The sequence below is a fragment of the Microcebus murinus genome, chromosome 24, assembly GCF_040939455.1.
Source record: "Microcebus murinus isolate Inina chromosome 24, M.murinus_Inina_mat1.0, whole genome shotgun sequence".
NCBI lineage: Eukaryota > Metazoa > Chordata > Mammalia > Primates > Cheirogaleidae > Microcebus > Microcebus murinus.
Genome location: NC_134127.1, coordinates 6,166,108 through 6,186,388, shown reverse-complemented (window position 1 = coordinate 6,186,388; position 20,281 = coordinate 6,166,108).

Here is a 20,281-nt window from a genome sequence, read left to right as displayed (position 1 = left end):
TAGATTCTGGAGATATTTTGAAGTTAAACCAATAGGATTTGCTTCTGGATGGGATGTGAACTGTGAGAAAAAGGGAAGAATCAAGAATGACTCCACAGTTGTAAGTCTAACTCAATGGATGGAGGAAGGTGCCATTATCTGGAGTGTGTGTAGGGAGGGATGTTGTGAAACTGTGGGTTTGGACTCGGGGAGATCAGGACTCTAGGACAGGACTTGTTAAATCTGAGATGGCTGGGATGAATTTAAGCGAAAGTGTTGAGTAGGATAATAGGATAAGTCTTAAGCTTGGGGAGCAGAATGGGCCCAGACATACTAATTTGGGAGTTACCAGTGTAAAGACTGTCTCCATAGCCATGATATGAGATGATGTTTCCAAGAGAGTGACTCACATTAAAAGAAAAAAAATGTCTAAGGACTGAGAATTGAGTATTTTAATAACAGGGATTGTGTAGAAGAGAAAACCAGCAAGGAGGACTGAGTGGTGGCCTAAGAAATGGGAGAGGAATCTGGAAAGTGACTGCAGGTCTTGACAACACAGTGGTCTAACTTTGTGTTGATCCTAGTTAGCTGGAAAAGAAGCAGTCTCTGATCAAGTGCACAGGCCACTTGTTGATTTCTGCTGATGGAAGCTTCCATGCTGACAGAGGAGTGGTAGTACTTGAGTACGTGAAATTCCCACTTGACTCCTAACAATGGGAAGAAAAGCTGCCTTTTGAGTTCTGTTAGTTTACCTTTTAGTTTGGGGAATGAAGAAAGCAGTTAGGATACTGAGTCTTGAACAAAAAACTCTTATCATTGGCACTGGCTGGGGACATCATGCTACCACAGTGGTACAGGTTTAAATTTTCATTCTAGTTACCCTCTCTTAAACTACTTTGTGTGATCACCATATGTGTTAGCATATTTAATAATTTTCTATCACTTTCAGATATTATTTTTCAGATGATTTTTGATAGACTATGATCATCTATTTGATCCCATCTTAAAGTGAGAATGAGGTATAGTAATTATCTCTCCTTTGGTTAAGGATAAAATTTTAGATTATTCCAGAGGCATGATGATATTAGCCTCTAGCTGTTAAAAATAGGGCCAAAGATGGTTTAACACGTGGCTCTGCACCATGGTAAACCATCAACCTCAGCCAAACTCACTAGTCTTCCTTAGGACTCTGCAGAAACTAGCGGTAAGCTAGGTTCAAATCGTGATCCTGACACTTATATTTGAGCAACCTTGGGAAAGTCACTTAATATCTCTCTGCCTTGGTCATACTTTTAAAAAATACAACAGCACCTCTTTCGTAGATTTATTTGCAGATTATATGTGAAATCACCCAGCACAAAGCATGTACTCAACAAGGTTGGATATATGTAGGGGTGAGGTCAGTCTGACCATGCTTGTGTTAAAGAAGAAATAATAAAGAGAATCAGGTTGAAATTTAGAAGAGCTAAAAAGTAAAGAGACAGACAGAAAAAGTGAAGAGTATTTAATTCTGTGCTTTCAGAGCCGGTCACTTCCTGCACGCTACCGCATTCAGGCAGTCAGCAAGGTAGGAAAACTGGATGGAGGATGGGCATGAAGGGTGCCATCCCAAAGGAAATATTTCTAATTGGAAATAAGAAAAATAGTCATGACAACTAAGCCTACCTTCATTTCATAATTTCTCCATTTTGCATATGCTATTGTCCTCATTTTACACATGACAAAAGTAAAAGTGTTTGACTTAATCAAGGTCACACAGGGAAAAATCAGTGGAAGTGGCTGTAGAATCTAGGAAGGGCTTACAATGTTTCTTTCAGAGCTGGTTTTTTTTTTTTTTTAAAGAATGTCATTACAAGGAGAAGAATGCAAAGTTGAGTCATGACAACTGAAGAAGCACAACCGTTTAGGAATATATAAACATTTCTTGTAGAACAGTCACTGAAAATATGTTAAGATCACAAGGCCATCTTTAGCTGGCAGCAAAACAACAGCAAAAATCATTTAGAGAAAGGGTACAGTAACCATCAAGGACTGCATTATGATTAACACCTATTTGCCTCTGCCCGAAGAATGTAGCTGTGAGAAGAAAGAGCTCAGAGTAAACGAAAATGTATCTTAGTCACAATCAAATGAAATGTTTTGGGCCTGGAGCCAAAAAAAAAAATTCTGTGATTTGAATTATTTTCAGGTTCCTAAAATTAACTTGCTCATTTTTAATTTTTTCCTCCTGTATCCATAGACATCTATAAAATGAAGGCTTTTGACCAAATAATCTCTATATCCCTTTCTAATTCTTAAACTTTAGGATTCTATTCAGTATTTTAGTTAAAGGAGGAAGAGAGACTTGAACTTTTAGTAGGAAATTTCTATCTCATTAGAAAGATAAAATAACATGTCTTTGACTTATAATTCTCCATATAACATAGTTTTCTCTGTGTATTTTATGGTTAGCATCTCAGTAAGAAAAGATTTCAAAAAATTCATTTCAGGCCGGATGGATGTAGAAGGATTGTAAACATAGAAAACATAACATGTACTCTCAGAATCCTAATCCTAGGTTGGAAATATTCTTAAGCATGTTGTAAAATTCGGAACTAATGAGTGTTTCTACATCATCAGAATCGCCAAAACTCATCATCTTGAATGGTCTGTTTAATTTGGCTATTCTAATGGTTGGTTTGGGGTGAGAAGCAGCTGACTGTGTTGTAGAATTAATCAATCCACTGACTACATCAAACGTATAAATGTAAATACACTTTGAATACATCTTGGATGGAGGCTTAAAGTCATCTAATTATTTAACACCAATATGTGCTATTCTCTAGATATAAAAATAGTCAAGGACAAATTCATCCTGTGAAATGCTAGGCCTTGGGTCTTCTCAATTTCGTGCCACCCTGGCAAAATATCTTATCCTTTATAGCAGGCATCCTCAAACTATGGCCCGCAGACCACATGCGGGTGTTTTTGCCAGTTTGTTTTTTCACTTCAAAATAAGATATGTGCAGTGTGCATAGGAATTTGTTCATAGTTTTTTTTTAAACTATAGTCTGGCCCTCCAATGGTCTGAAGGACAGGGAACTGGCCCCCTGTTTAAAAATTTTGAGAACCCCTGCTTTATAGACTATACTATAACCCTATCAAGCTACAGGAAATTGAGGAAAATAAAATATGTTCATAGGATTCCCATTACTAAGGCAAGAGTGAAGTGTGTTGTTGATAATGTCACCAGGTTAATTAAGAATTGAAAGTAATAAGAAAATAGAAACTTTAAATATTCTGACACCACTGAAAACAGATTTATCAGATGCTGGTTCAACAATACAGAATAATCTTAATGTGACAAGTTTTCTAATTTAATGCCAAGATATTACTACTTTGTATAAATCATTTAAGTTCTCTGGGACTCAATTTCTCATCTGTAAAAGAAGTTTGGATTGAATTAATCATCCTCAGACAATAGGGAACATAGTAATTGTGAATAGTTATTGGACACTATGTGTCGGGAATTATTCTGAGTGCTTTTGCATTTGCAAAATTCATTGAGTCTTTAAAAGAACCATATGAGTTAGCTACTCATAATACCATTCCTAGTTTTGGAGATTATAAAATGGAGGTGGCTTGGATGGGGCAAGATGGCTGACTGGAGACATCGCTTGCCAGACTGTCCTACAGAGGAGGGAGGACTTGGGATAGGGGACGCAGTGCAGGTGAATTTCAGTGAAAGAAGAGCCAGAGCCTGCTGGGGACCTCATGGAGGAAAATTAAAGCAGAGAAGGAACAGGATAATGGGAAAAAAGATATTGGTGAGGACCAAACCCAGGGAGGCTCAGAGCCCTGCAAAGGGGTGAGGGTGGGGGAAATCCTTTTCACCCTCTCACAATCCTATAGTGCTCAGTGGTCTACCAAGTTACTGGGAAGCTTTCCCACCCCCACAAACCCAAGCATTGTGGCAACCACAGAACTCCGGGGAGGACTTGCGTGACCTCGGAGCTTGGACACTCCATGTGGGGTTCCCTCCAAGGACAGTGACCAGAGAGGCTGGGGAGCAGGCTTCCTTCCATTCAGACTCTTCCCTCTCCTGCCTTCTCCCGCCCACTGCAACACGGACAGTAGTTTGAGCCAAAAATTTGGCAAGCGGCCCCCTCTCCCCAGCTGGCATGTCCTGCACTCTGAAGTTTCCACAGAGACCGGGGCCCATGCCTCTCCCCTTGGGGACTTGCAGGGGACCCAGGGTGCCCCATCTGGGAGCTCCCTACCTGCTGGCATTTGTGGAGACAGACGACAATGGGTGTGTCCATGCAGGTTGGATCCCATGTCCCTAGGACTGGAGTGGGTCACTGGGGTAGGGAGAGTTTAGGAACTGGATTTGAGAGGTGACGGAGCCCACGTGGGTGGAACTGAGGGGGAAACCTGTGGGGGTGCAAGACCTGGCAAACCGAGGAAGTGTCCATACCCCCACAGGAAAGCCCCACCGTCTGACTAGGGGCCAGTGGGGAAGACCCCAGCCCGTGGCACCAGGGCACCTGAGTGGAGCACACTCAGGGCCTGAGGGCACAGGCAACACAAGAGGGCAGGACCTCACTCCCCAGTGAGCAGTTCCATGGCAAAAACAAAAATTAATACATGGGAATTAATTAATCTAAAGAGCTTCTGCGCAGCTAAGGAAACAATCAACAGAGCAAATAGACAACTTACAGAATGGGAGAAAATATTCACAAGCTTCACATCCAAAAAAGGGATATTAACCAGAATTTACAAGGAACTGAAGCAAATAAGCAAGAACAAAACAGACATCCCCATTAAAAAGTATGCAAAAGACATGAACAGAAGCTTCTCAAAAGAAGAAAGACAAATGGCAAATAAACATATGAAAAAATGCTCAACATCACTAATCATCAGGCAAATACAAATTAAAACCACGATGAGATATCATCTTACCCCAGTTAGAATGGTATGTATGAAAAATTCCAAAAACAGCAGCGGGTGGCATGGATGCAGAGAGAAAGAAATGCTTACACACTGCTGGTGGGACTGCAAATTATTACAACCTCTATGGAAAACTATATGAAGATTCCTCAAAGAACTAAAAGTAGACCAACCATTTGATCCAGCAATCCCGCTACTGGGTATTTACCCAAAGGAAAAAAAAAAAAAAGGACTTTTCATCAAAAAGATACCTTCACTTGAATGTTTATGACAGCACAATTCACAATTGCAAAGATATGGAATTAACTCAAGTGCCCATCAATTCATGAGTAGATTAATAAAATATGGCATATTTTACTCAGCCATAAAAAAGATGGATTAATACCTTTTACAATAATATGGATGGAAGTAGAGACCATTCTCCTAAGTGAAGCTTCTCAAGAATGGAAAAACAAACACCATGTGTACTCACTATTAAATTGGAACTAACTGCTGGGCACATATGTGTACAGTGAGAAGTAAAACTCAGTGCAAATCTACCAGGAAGGAGTGGTGAGGAGGGGAAGAGCAGAAACCTACCTAACAGCTACTACGAACTCTATTTTGGTGGCAGTCACGCCTTTAGCTGTGACTCAAGCATTACAAAAGTGATCCATGTAACCCAAAACATTTGTATGCCCTTAATATTTTGAAATAAAAAAATAAAATAAAACCTACTTATAGAGAGTTTTAGTAATTTGCTTAAGACTACGTAGTTATTGAGTAGTAAAACTGGGATTTGAAGTCGGATCATCTGGTATCAGAGTCCATGGTCTTAAGCACATTGCAATACTGCTTATTTTTTAATTGACATTTATACTATATTCTCTTCCCTCACTTGACAACATTACCTATGGTAGCGAAAGAATAACCACCCCTCTCACCCAAAGATATCCATGTCCTATTCCATGAAACTTGTAAATATGTTACCTTACGTTGTAAAAGAGACTTCGCAAATGTGTTTAAATCAAGGATCTTAAAATGGGCAGATTATCGTGGACCATCCATGTTGGCCCAATGTAAGTATAAAGGTTCTTATGTAACAGGGGAGGCAGGAGTGTCAGATTCTAAAAAGGAGAGTTCCAAGCATGACTGCTGGAAGGAAGGCACAAACCAAGAAACGCAGGTGGACAGCCTCTGGAAGCTAGAGAAGGCAAGGACAGATTTTTCCCTAAAGTATCCAGAAGAATGCAATAAGGCTAATACCCTGATATTAGCTCCACGAGACTCATTTCAGATTGACGGATAGAACTGTAAAATAATAGGTTTATGTTGTTTTAAGCCACTAAATTTATGATAACTTGTTACAGCAGCAATAGGAAACTAATACACTACCAGGGTGAGTTTCTGTTAATGACTGGTATGTTACTCAGTTATGCTGGGGTGAAAAGAAAAGTCATAAATCCATAGATTTGACAATCTCTGAGGTCCTTTTAGCTCTCAGATCATATACATATACATGATATGTATTCTGTGGCTCCATGTGATAAATTCCTATTATAACAGGTAGCCTTTAAGATGTCATTTTATTAATGATTCTGATAAAAACAAGAGCAACAGATTCTAATTATATCTGTGAAATAATACAGTAAAATCACAGTAAAATTAAGTGACATTGATTTATAAGGTGACTATTTTTTATATTATTGTATATATTCTGCAAAATTATTTAAAACATTTAATTAACAAAGAGTTCAACATAGAGAAAGAGTTTACTGCGTTTTGTGAGCAAAAATAAGCAGCATCTATTTGAGTTTATTTATGAATGAAAGAAACTCTGGACTAGAGTCAGATGCTATTAGATGACAGTCTTAATACAACATGTGAATGTATTTGAGAATACCTTTTTTTTTTTTATTTCGGCATATTATGGGGGTACAGATTTTAAAGTTTCAATAAATGCCCTTCCCCCCCTCCCCCCACAAGTCTGAGTCTCCAGCGTGACCATCCCTCAGATGGTGCGCCTATCACTCGTTATGTATGTATATACCCGCCCCCCCCACCCCCCCTCCCTAATACCCTATTACTGTAGTACCTATGTGTCCACTTAGGTGCTACTCAGTTAATACCAGTTTGCTGGAGAATATATCTGGTGCTTGTTTTTCCATTCTTGGGATACTTCACTTAGTAATATGGGTTCCAGCTCTAACCAGGAAAATATAAGATGTGCTATATCACCATTGTTTCTTAGAGCTGAATAGTACTCCATGGTATACATATACCACATTTTATTAATCCATTCTTGAATTGATGGGCACTTGGGCTGTTTTCACTGCAAACTAGTTCAACCTCTGTGGAAAGCAATATGGAGATACCTTAAAGCGATACAAGTGAATCTACCATTTGATCCAGCAATCCCATTGCTGGGCATCTACCCAAATGATCCAATGACACTCTACAAAAAAGACACCTGCACTCGAATGTTCATAGCAGTACAATTCATAATCGCAAGGCTGTGGAGAATACCTTTTTTAAAAATATTTCCTTGCTCCAAGAAGACTCAGTCACCAGCCCTATTATTCTTGATTCAGTAGTTAGGATTTATGTGCACAGATACGTCTTTAACAACCTAAGAAAGTTGACTGGAACCAAACAGATGTGCATGGTATCAAAGGTGAGGTAAGGGAGAGACAGAGAAGCTGATTGAGCCATTTCAATCTATATCGTCCCTAAGCAAAATCTGAGTCATGATATAATAAGGAGATTAATTTAGAAAAAAGTAGAACATTATGTTAAATTCACAGAAGCAAAATATATCTATGTGCATAATTCTTTGTATAATCATTTGATGAGCTTCTCTAACATTCCAAAATATCAGAAAATTTAGAGCTATTCTTATGACAGTATTTAGCTGACATAACTGATTTTGATATCATCTTATACTTAGGTTGAGTATGAAGGGATTTTTCTTACCTTCAGGGATATCAGAAGCAGGTTCAGAAATGAACTAATTGGCAGACACTTTGAGAGGTACTTGCTCAGGAGCATATAAATTACAGTGTTTTATAATGCCTTATACAACACTGAAATAATTTAGAGAGTATCATGGCAAGAAGCTAAATCTCAGTGGAGCTTTTACAATTTTTTTAATATCTTAGGATTCCAGTCTATGTGGAAAAGTGGATTCCATTTCCCAAAGAGAATATAATAACTGTGTGAGTATTAGAACAGAGTTGCTTGTGTAGCTCAGCTGGTTTTTCCTGGAACTTATTACTATACAAATCAAAAATGATTGTATGCATTTTATAAAAACATCGTGTTTTCCTGAAGTAGCATCTTCCATCAGATGTGTGGGGTTAGGAAGTTCATTTCAGTGGGCTAACAGTTGTTTACGAAACATGAATTTATAAAGTGCATGTTACATAACTGCAAAGGAGCAAAAGAGTGGTCCAAAAAAAAAAAAAAAAAAACGGAAGTGAATTTATTTTTTTAAGGATCTGTTTAGACAAGGAAGGCATGAATATATGAACACGATGGAGAAAAATGGAGCACACAAACAAGTATATAGTAATGCAACCTGGGCTGTGGCCATGAGTGTTGAGGAAAGTTAAAGCAAGAAGCTCGAATGGAAGTCTCAGTCAGTGAGGACAGGCTCCTGAAGGAGGAAGGTCTCCAGTGGCTAGGCTATGGGGTTCATTCAGGATTTGGATGATCTGAGGAGAGAAAGATGAGCATCCCAGGCAAATGAGGATGAAAAAAACCAATGGACAGACATGTACTGAATGATGCCTATGGCTCAAAAATAGTGCTAGGTGCTAACAATGCATCAGTGAGTAAAACAATAAAAAAATCCCTCCCCAGAGTTTACATTCTGTAAAAGTAGCAAAATGATGATAAACGCTATGGAGAAAATAAAGCAGAAAAGATGACTTGGCACTGTTTGGGGAGCAGCTTTAAATAAGGCAATTAGGGTAGGTCTCACTTAGAACACGATGTGGGCGAGAGACTGGAAGAAAGTGGGGGAGCAAACACGTGGGCATCTAAGAGTGGAGCATTCTGGCTGGAGGGTCAGGCCCTGCCGTGGAATCATGCCTGGTGTGTTTGAACAAGCACGGCAGGGAAATGAGCTGCAGCAGGGTGAGCAAGAGAATTGTAGGAGACGGGGTCCGAGGAGGGACAAAAGCCAGACAGTGTAGCGCCCCCTGGGTCACCTCAGGGACTCAGGCTTTTACTCCGAGTGAAATCAGGAGACACTGGAGAACTGAAACAGAGGAATGGCATGAAGTGGCTTGTGTTTAACAGGATCGCCCTGGATCACGTGCTGAGAGCAGGCCGTGTGGGGCAAGAGAGGAAGAGGGACCAGGGGTGGGCAATGAGGAAGCCGCTGCACTCACCCAGGAGACAGGAAGTGGTGTGTGCGCCACAGTGGCGGGTGTGGAGCTTCCGAAAAGTGGTCCATGGATTCGTTTTGCAGGTATAACCAACAGATTTTTCTGGCAGATTGAAAGTGTGAGGAGAGAGGAAGGGAGAGAGAAAGAAAGAAAGGGGGAATAAAATAGAGAGGGAGAGAGATGAGCGAGAATGAATCCCAAACAACTGGAAAGAGGGAGCTGCCATGAGCTGGAGTGGGGAGAACTGTGTGTGGGAAGAGCGAGTGTGAGGTACAGATCAAATGGGGGGCTCAGGGATCTACTCATTACAGATCAACTGCTGATCCCTGTTAGACACTGGCGTGGAGATGTGGTTGGCGATGAGTCTCTAGTTGAGGGAAGAGTTACACGAGGGAGATATAAATGCACATTGTACTTAAAGCCTTGGGGTTGTGTAAGGTCACCAAGGGACTGAGTATGACAAAAAAGGGGCTCAAGCCTCCAACTCTAGGACACTCTAATGTGTTGGGGTTAGAGAGATGAGGAGAAGATGTACATGAGCTTGAAAGCAAGCAGCTAGTTAGGGGCAGAAGAAAAGCAGGGAGAATGTGGTGTTCTGGAAGCCAAAGGAATAAACTGTTTCAAGAAGAAAAAGACATCAAATGTGTCCAATGTGACCGACAGGTTAAGTAAGAAGAGCACTGAGAATTTTTCATCAGATTTAGCTTATGCAGAACTTATTGGTAGCTGAAAGACTTGGCAAATTCTCATTATACAAATGCAGCCATCGCTGTCCTATGCCATATCTCCCTGGGGGTATAATTGGGTTTTAATATCATTAAGAAAAGTTTCCGGCTTCTGGTGGTTTAAACATATGACCACCAATGTTTTATATACTCACCTTCAGAAGGTGGGGCTTTATACTCTTTCTCTTGAATGGGGGTTGGGTTTAATAACTTTCTCCTAACTTATGTGACTAGAGTGAAAACCGTGATGTCAGCTAGGACACAAATAAGCTGTGGCTTCCTCTTGGACTTAACTGCAACCTCATGCCATACTGTGAGCCAGAACCACCCAGGTAAGCCACTGCCAAAGTTCTGACCCACAGAAACTGTGAGAGAACAAATGTTTAATGCTTTAAGACACCAAATTTTGACATAACTTGGAAACAGATAACTAATACAGATGTTGGTTCCTGGAAGTGAGGTACTGTAGAAAATACCTAAAAAGTGGAATAGCTTTGGGACTAAGTAATATGCAGAAATTAGAGAGAATTTGAGGAGAGTGAAAGTTAACATACCTTGAAACCGTTAGTAGAAGTCAGGACTTTTGAGAAGACTGTCAGTGAGGCTCAAAGGAAAGTGAGAAATATCTTATTGGAAACTGGAGGAAAGGGATCCTTGTTTCGCGGTTGCAAGTAGATTAGCAACATCGTCACCTGTAATAATATGGAAAGTGGAAAATGTGCGTAATAAACTGAGTGGACGAGCTAAGGTAATTTCTAGGCAGAATGCTGATTTTGCTGCTAAGTTTCTTCTTTCTGTTGATATCAATATCTTGAGAGGTGAGAGATAATGGGAGGTCTGCTAAATAAAAAGGTGCTAGCATTTCTGGTTTTAAAGATTCTCAGCCTCTTCAAGAGGCAAAAGATGCTAAAATTAAGAAATGGTTTCTGGGCAAATATCAAATCAAGGGCTCTGCCAGATCTAATGATGAAGAGTAAGGTGTAGTCATACAACCTCATTACATTAAGACATCAGAAAGACCAATGGTAGTGCCTGAGAATATACTTTGTCAGATAAAAGGCCTTTAAAAGATCTGTATGTCTAAAATATCCCCTCAAGCAAGCATTATGGCTCCTAGGAAGCTTAAGGATAGGTATTGTCCCTTAGAAGAAGTCCTAGAGAAGAGCTTATCCTGATTTGTAGGTGTAGATTTGTCTAATGAATTAGATCCTAATAGTATTCACAGGAGACCCACAAAGTTTTTAAAAGAATTGTATCAGCAGAAATACTTCCAGCCTGGACCAAAGAGGACAGAGACAGTACTAAATAAATAGAGGTCTTTAGACGCCCCCAAAATTCTACTGACTCAGAAGACTATTCAGCTACAAACATAAGACATCTTTCATGAAAAAGGAAGGATGGCTCAGAAAGCAGAAACAAAACCAGGACCAAGAGCCATGAAGAATTATTTTCATACCTTTTGAGTCCCAATCAAGAAGCAACCCATGCCAGAGTAGACTTGAGAGTGGATATAAACCAGTGATTCTTACGTATCTTCCATATGCACTTATTTGAACAGGAGTGCCTGTAGTGTTATCTTGTGCCTATCCCATCATTAAATATAGGGTATGGGGAGGGAGCAAGAACTTGCCTTTAGTTCACAGGTCTTCACATCAAGAGAAAATACATCTGAGAAGCTTCATTCACATCTCAATCACATTTATATGATTTCATGTTAAAACTGCATTGGGCTTCTTGGGAGGGGGTGAATGTATTTTGCATGTGGGGGAAATATAAATAAGCTGTGGCCGCAGTATGAATTGTGGTGATTTTACAATGTGTCTATGGACTTTTTGATACCTCTTTGCCCGGGATGTAAAGCTCATGCCCTTGAGTATGAGCTGAACTTAGTGAGTCATACCTAATGAACAGAGCATGGTGGAAGTGACAGAGTGTGACTTCTGAGATGAGGACACAAAAGGCATGTGGCTTCCTCCAAGCGACCGCCCTATTGGATCGCTTACCTGGGGAAACCCAATTGCCATATCTTAAAAACACTCAAGCATCTCTACGTAGTGAGGGATCACGGCCTCCAGCCAAACTCTGAGTTTGGAAGCAGATCGTCCAGTTCTAGCCAAGACTTTCGATGGCTGAAGCCTCAATCGACACTTTATTGCCACCTCATGGAAACAGTGAGCCAGAACCGCTGAAATTCATCATCTGCAGAAACTACGGGATAACAAACGTTTTTGTTTTATGCCACAGAGGAGTTTTAGGGCAAATTGCTATATAGCAAGAGAGAAGCAATACAAGGCTCATCACCCTGCAGCAGAATCCTTGGGACCCCAGCCCCCAAATTCTCCTTTCTGGTTCTCGAGATTAGCGGTAGGGGTGTGTGTGCGCATGCATGGGAGGGGGTGGAGCAAAAGCCGGGGGCTCACGAATGACACTGTCCCCCATGCCTCCACCTGCCTTTCCTCTTCTGGTCACGGGAGGCCTTACCTTCTGCAGCACCCTGCTCGCTACTGCCACAGTGACAGTCTTTTATCTTGTGCCAACTCTCAGCATGCTGTGCGGGAGAAGGGTTCCTCCTCCTCACCTGTGCTACGGTCTGTCAGTAAAGCCACAAAAGAGAACTTTTTCTTTAAAACGTATTTAGTGTCTAGCCAGGCCTCTAAGATTGTCTCCCTTTCATTTGCCTGCTTTGGGTTTCAGCCTCTGTTTTTCTAGGAAGCTGACGCTGGTTTATGAAGGGCCAGCCTGGAGGATGATCTAAGAGACAACACAGAGCGATGTGCTCAGCACCTCCTCTGCCTCTGACTGCCACGCGCTGCCTGAATCTGGGGCCTGTGTACCCTCCTTCTGAGTCTGCCGGCTCATCTTCAAGCTCAATGCCTGTACGTTAGGATCATGATGGTAAAGATAGATCTTTAAACTTTAAGAACTTAATAAATAGATTTTATTTGATTGATGTGACCTAAAATATCTTACTAGATGATTTCTTCATAAGATAAAGCTTAGCATTGTCATAATGTCATTTATAATGATATAAAATGTTGTTCCTCAATAGAAACTGCCCGAAAGGAACCGTAGTAGACCTTTTGGAGTTCAGAGTTTCATGTGATATGATCTCCAAGCAATATGAGCAAAATGACAACCCTTTAATTCTCCTGGTCCAAATGACCACAAGTGGCTCCTTATACACATTTGGCTGAGCTTAGGGTTACTTGGCTTGGCCATCGTGACCACCAAGGATTATGCTATGGGTTGAAATTCAGCCACAGTCACCCATAGAGACTTCCCAGAAGTCTGTGAAGTGGCTTGGCATGAAAAGCCTACTCAGTGTGGATGGTCTACACTGCACTATGACTAAATTTTCCAAGACAGGATTTAGTTTTATCTGTTAATTCTGAAACACGCAGAGAGACGACAGAGTGCCAAAGGACAGCAAAGATTCAGGAAGAAAGTCAAAAGCAGAACAGTGGATTGTGGAGAAGAACATTTGGAAACTACACAGTAGAATGAGAGCAGAGAGCAGGGTCAGGGGAAAGATGGACTGTGAGAGCTCTGTGGGGCTCTGTGGTGTCCGCAAGTTCTAGTTGTCTATGAGGCTTTATGGTGCTACAGATGAGCCCAGACTCCCTTCTTATTTCCCACATGGCTTTATACGAAAACCTATCACCAGAGATAATCTGACCATTGGGTTATTTTAGATGACACGGATCAAGCACAGCAATCTCAGTTCTTTCTTAGGGATGGCCATTAGTCCCATTATGTCCACTCATCATCCCACAAGATCTCTTGGAACTCATAAGAATGACCCATGGCTGGTCAACCCTCGACCTCTGGGGTTATTAGTTATTACTTTGAAATTCTGAGTTTTGTAGGCACGACACCTAAGAAGAAATCTTGGAAACAGTGAATTTTCAGGTAGGGTGTGGAGCCAGGGATTTGAGTCCATCAGCCTGGGGTGGAAGGCAGGTGGAGGAAGGAGGGAGCTGAGTGGTACAAGCGCAAACGTTTGTCAGAGGCCAGCAATGGCCGACATCTGCTTTGACTTACCACGGGAGGTGATGGAGAGTTATTTCATTCCAACTAGGAAGGAGGAAATAGGCAATTAAAGCACATGGCTGGTCTGGGAAGAGAAATAACAACTGCCAAATTAATTCATTTGCTTAGGGAATAAGGGACACTGGTGAGTCACTGGCTTCGAGGAGGGCTTGCTTTGTTGTAAGGAGGCAATTTCAAGACCCAGGGTTGAAGACACGAGCCTGGGAGAATAACTGCACTCCTCCTTTGCTGTTGCTTCCTAAACTTCCTGGGTCTCCAGCTTTCCCTGAGCAGTCTGCTATCATAGAAGTGCTCCTGGCCTGTTCTAAGTGTCACCTGTCTTTGAGGTACAATGCTGGCATGCTCAAATTAGGCCAGTGCCATGGAAAGAATATTCTTAAACTCAGATACTAAAAAAGAGGCTGCATTTCTCATTGTTTTCTTTTCCTTCAGCCATGACTCCAGAGTGCATGTTGAATAATAACTATGCAAGAAATTACCAGCATGAGTCAGCCTTATTACAGAAGAACAGTTCATTGCTAATGTATTTAACTCAAGTTCGTCTTGTTCTAATGAATTAACTGCACTTAAGTGGCCTGCAGCTGAGGACTTGTTTGGGGAAAATGGCTTGGATACAAATCCCATTTGTAATCACCCCTTTAAAACATTTAATACTTGTACCAATATTTAAATCAAGGATTCTTTCCAATTCCATTGTCAGAACATCTTAAACGAATATAAACAACTTGTGATTTTTTTTTTTTTTTTTTGCGATGGCAATATGCAATGCATTAAGATGACCATTAGGGATAAGAAAAATAAATGCAAAAGGCCTCTGTAATTGGGATCTTTTTTTCCCTTTAGGCTGTGACTGCTGTGTTTCTGTGCAGCTTAATTACTTTGCCTGAGAAAATTCCAGCTGATGACTATATCTACAAGGCATGAAATCACATTGTAGATCAGCTCTAAATCCTGTGAAGTCAAACAACCGTTATTTGATTTATCCGCAGTTTGGAGAAAGGAGATACACATGTCGAAAGTGATTCTTTGGAGTTAATATCGGAAATGCCAGAAGATCATCTAATATGCAGTTCATCATGTAGTGATTTGAGCAGCATTTGGGAGCCTCATGTCACTTCATTGAAGGAACACCAATAAATAAACTCTGCTTAAAGTGCTTTGCCTATGAGCTAACAATGTCGGTGGCGTCTAGAGAGAGCTAAAGTCACTCTAAGAACCAACCTGCAGTAACTTCCTTTGGTCAGGGAGCACGGACAGTTCTTGATTGCAATATCCTGGTTTTCAGAGGGCTCAGCCCGGGCTACACTGACCTTGAGCATGAAAGGACTCACTTGCCATGACTCTGAAGTTTTAATAAGACATAGAATCATAGATGCTGTTCAAAATTGGCCAAGACTTTAACGGAACATTGTACCAATTTTAACTTCAGTGTGTTAAAAGAGAGTCTGGAAATTGGATAGAGTCCAGGGAGCAAAACAAGAGAGATGAGTAAATGGTAGGAAAATAATTGTTCCTAGAAAAGTCTAAAGGGATGAAGACTTTTTATTTCTGAGGAATATGGGTGCTGGAGAGTTCTTTAAAAATCATCTTCCTTTCCATGGAAAAGTACTATAAAGTTAGATTGAAAAGCTATACACATAGTATATAATATATACAATGAGATGTGTACTTGGCTGCTGTCCTGATATACATTTTATATATATAACTGTTTATATATCTGTATATATATATTTCAATAGAGCACAAGGAAGACATCTCTGGTCTGAAGTTTTTCAAATGCAGGAAAAGGCCACTGAGAGTGATAAAGATTTCTTTTCCACCCCTATTCTTTAAAAATCACTGTTCTCAGAAGCAATCACTGGGACATTGCCACCCTTAACTTTTGTTCTTATTTCAGTGTTGGTGCAATTTCCCCCAGACATGTATTCCTGTCCCCTATCAAAGGCTTATTAACTGTGATAATTTTTTTCCTAATCCTATCTGGGGAACTTTTTTTTTTTTTCCTACTGATTTTTCATCCACTTATTAAGTTTAAAACATCTGATGTAGTTTTATTAAGTATGACACCCTGATATTCTGCATAACTACTCTTAGTCCAGAATCATGCATTTCTGAACAACAATATCCTTCATTTTACACACTGAAAACTAGCTAAAGAAGTATCTTTAACGTGTTGGTTCAACTAACTTTCATTTCTGACTGCTCTTGCCATGGAGATGGATACACAGGCTGTAAAAGTATTAGTGGTTAATTCTGCCTACCTCACATAATTGAATTCTCACGTAGGTAAAGGTCTTTTGACAAGACCATTATATAATGTAATTAGTCAAATAGCTTTTATAAATGGAGAAGGGAAGGAATTAATTTATCTCTTTGAATGAAAGATATGTCAAGATCTCTCTGAATAAAGGGCATTTATCTGCCTGTCTCTATAAATGACATTTATTAAATGAATGAATGAGTGGGCTGTGTTTTAGATATACAAATTGACTTCAAATTATATACAATGGTGAAAGTTCATAGTGGCTATTGTCCAAATTTCTACCTTTTCTCAGTGGGTCACCAGGGTGTTTTGAGTTCAATAAAGACATTTTTTTTCCATCTTGAATTGGTAATCAACTTCACCTTCCCTCTCCCCATAACTGTGAGCCCCAGCAGTCAAGGATATATGCCTACCATCGAAAAATCACTCTATAGCAGTCACTCAAGTATGATTCAATAAATAATGAATCAAGACTCCCACTGTATCTCCTGTGCCTTATTGAATCACTGCACACTTTAAATTGCTCTGCGGTGTGTTTAACAAATCTTTAACCATGTCCCAAAGTATTACTCATAATTTAGTCTGAAACACTTGGCAATTTCATAAAGTTTTGCATTCTGGTTCCAAAGAGAACCTTTAGAACAAAACTGAAATGTAAGAAGTGTTTTATGTAAGTAGAAGTGATGTGAATTCATACATTACTAAACGTTTTTCCACTTCTTTCCATTTAACTGTTAATGCTTTCTTCCTTCATGGCCATTAATTTTTGTTGTAGCCAGCAGATATTAAGCCCCTCCCTGCTCATTGATAATGAAGCCTATAGATCTGATAGAATAAAAGAAAATAGAAGATGCTTTTAGACAGACCTAGTAGGTGTCCTGGAATGTTCGAATGTTGCTGTTAATAACCTTGCGGGGGTAGAATTCAGAAAGGGAAGTGAATTATGCTGCCATTGCTGGCTCGCTATGTAAGCTTTCCCATCCTGGTGGGAAAGATAAATTATTCTGGGGAAGAGGGTAAATGCCAGAAGCCATTATGAAATCATGTTTGTCCATCAAAGCAGCCACTGAGTTGACTCTGTCCTCCCCTTCCTTGTCCCTGTTTTTCTTTCTACCACCTTCTTTTCCATTCTCAGCCCTGACTCTTCAACAAACTTCACATCTCTCGCCTCCCTCCTAGCCCAGCTTCCTTTCCCGAGGTGTTGGCGGTCAGCATTCCCGGCCCCTTCACTGGACGCACCTGTTTCTTTTGTTTCTGCTCCAAGCAAACGGGTTGACTAAAGAGGAGTAGGAGTAATGAGAATTAAGGCTGAGATCCGTCCCATTGTTCTATATCCATCTACTGCACAGCTTGCTTCTCGTGCTCTAATCTACAATCTTAATTTAGAAACCATCTCATGTTTGTCTCTGTGAATAAAAGTTTAAGGCAGAAAGTAATATTTGAAAACTTTTCAAAATAGAATTTTACATGCAACTTATAAAAACACTTTAGTCTCTTAACATAAGGTGGTATATTTAACGTAGTCTATTAGTGCTTGATTGTTACATAACAACTTCCATTTATTATCTTACACTTTCCATTTCCAGGGGTCAGGAGTCTGGGCATGGCTTAGGTGGGTCTTCTGCTCAGGATCTCAGAAGGCTGCAGCCAAGGTGTCCGCCAGGCCTGGGGTCTCACTGAGGCTTGGTGTCCTCTTCCAAGCTCCTGTGGTTGTAGGAGCAGAGCCCTCAGCTCCTAGAGGCCACACCCCTCTTGGAAATTTGCAAGAAGGCTCTTGGTTCTTAAAGGCCAGCAGGACAGCATTTCTCTGATCTTTCCCATCTCTGACCTTAAGACCTTCTTTTAACGGCTCACCTGACAAGGTCAGGCCCACTGAGAATAATCTCCTTATTGATTAACTCAAAGTTAACTGATTAGGGGCTTTAAATAGATCTGCAAACTCCCTCATCTATGGCATTCAACATAAGCATGGGAAATTACATCCTATACTGTTGTATAGGTCTATTGGTCAGGAGCAAGTTACTGGTTCTACCTACCCTCAAGGGAGTGGGGAATTCTACTAGGGTGTGGATCACAGGGTGGGGATAGGGGTCATTTGAGAATTCTGCTAATCACAAGTAGAAATATCAATTTAGCCATCCTTGCAGTAATTACCCCTTCCTAAAAAAGGCATACCAAATTTTTCTAGCATCAACATCATCCCAATTGACTTCAATGTCTATGTCCACAACTACTGTGTTTCCCTGAAAATAAGACCTACCCATAAAAGAAGCCCTAGCAGGATTTCTAAGTGTTTGCACAATAGAAGCCCTACCTGGAAAATAAGACCTAGTGATGGGCATGACTACGCAGCGTATCTGCACAACGCATGCATTTCGTGGTGGAGCGGTAAGAAAACAAGCAGCCCTTCTCATCTGCCCTATGAGAGCTCCATTGCTTGACATGAGAGATTGAGGCCAATGGTTCTACAGGAAATAGAGTCGTAAAAAATTCAGGATGGAATTCGGGGTTTGGAGAGTTATGATGATGTTCCAGAAGACGACGACTTAACTATATTTGAATAAATGTAGATTGTTGTACCGTACTTAAAAAAAAAAAAAACACATCCCCTGAAAATAAGCCCTAGGGTGTCTTTTTGAGGAAAAATGCATATAAGACCCTGTCTTATTTTCAGGGAAACACGGTACTCCAACATACTATCTTCACATTTCTGTCATTTATTCAACTCTAAAGACTTCCCGTGAGTACCACTCAAGCTGTACGCTTTCCTTGTCCTACTCCTCATCATCAACCAGAAATCAGAACTCTACCAAATCAGAAAACTTAAGTGAAACTACCCTACTCCCAAACCTCAAACTCTTGTCCATCATGTTCTTCATGTCCCGGCTCCACCTGCATCTACTGGTTCAATAAATACACAGGGGCAAGGGCCCCATGAGCGCTCTGTTGTCTGTCAGATTGTCAGCCACCTCCTTGCTTGTTCATTTCCCTAACCGGCCTAGACTACCCAGTTTACTACCTCAACCACTCTCTCACCAACCTTCTCAATTATCTGAACCCCATGGTATTTCCACGGCACCTCTAGGCTGCATAGCACTGGTGGAGAAATCAGCCAACTGTGCCATTTGGAGTCATTGCAACTCATAGTAGGCAACACTCTTAATTACCTTAAGGCATTAACTTTTATTTGTTCTCTTCCTTACTACCCTCAGAGACTCCACGTCTTTGGCATTTCGTTCAAGTCTCCAACCCAACTCCCGTATCCTTTATTCCATAGAAAGTTGAAGCATTCACAGCCTGATCTTTCCACCATTTACAAAGTCTATCCTTACCTGTGTACACTTATTGACCTGCACGTCCTCTAAGATTGTTAATCATCCTCTTTCTCCTCAATACAGTCAACCTTCCTTCCATTTTTAATCTTTATCTTCTTCCTATGAATATTTTATCTACTAAATGAGAATACAACACTTCCCCCCCCTCCCAATCTGGACCTTCTACCATAGCTTCAGTTCATCCCTCATCACCACTCATTGAGTCTATGTGAAATAACCTCTTAACTGGTCTCCCTGTATTTGCCATTGCCAGAATACAGAATATAAACTGAAAATATCATGTCACTATGCCACTGCTTAAAAGACCTTTGATAATTCTACTTTGTTTATAAAATAGAAGTACATGATCTTAGAGCAGAATACAGGGCTTTCCAAATAAATATCTCACCTAATACTCAACCAGTCCTGTACTGTCCCTGTCTATTCTACTGCTGCTGAGCCTCACCCTTCAGGTTCAATTTTGTGGGAGATTGTGATATTTGTGCAAAATATTTATTGCTCTTATTTGTTAAAGGATAATACTTTGCTAGTCTTTTATGTTAGGCTTGGTCATATGACTTTCTTTAGCCAATAAAATGTGGATGAAAAGTGTCAATTGCCACTTCAATTCTTGCCACTTCAAGAATTAAG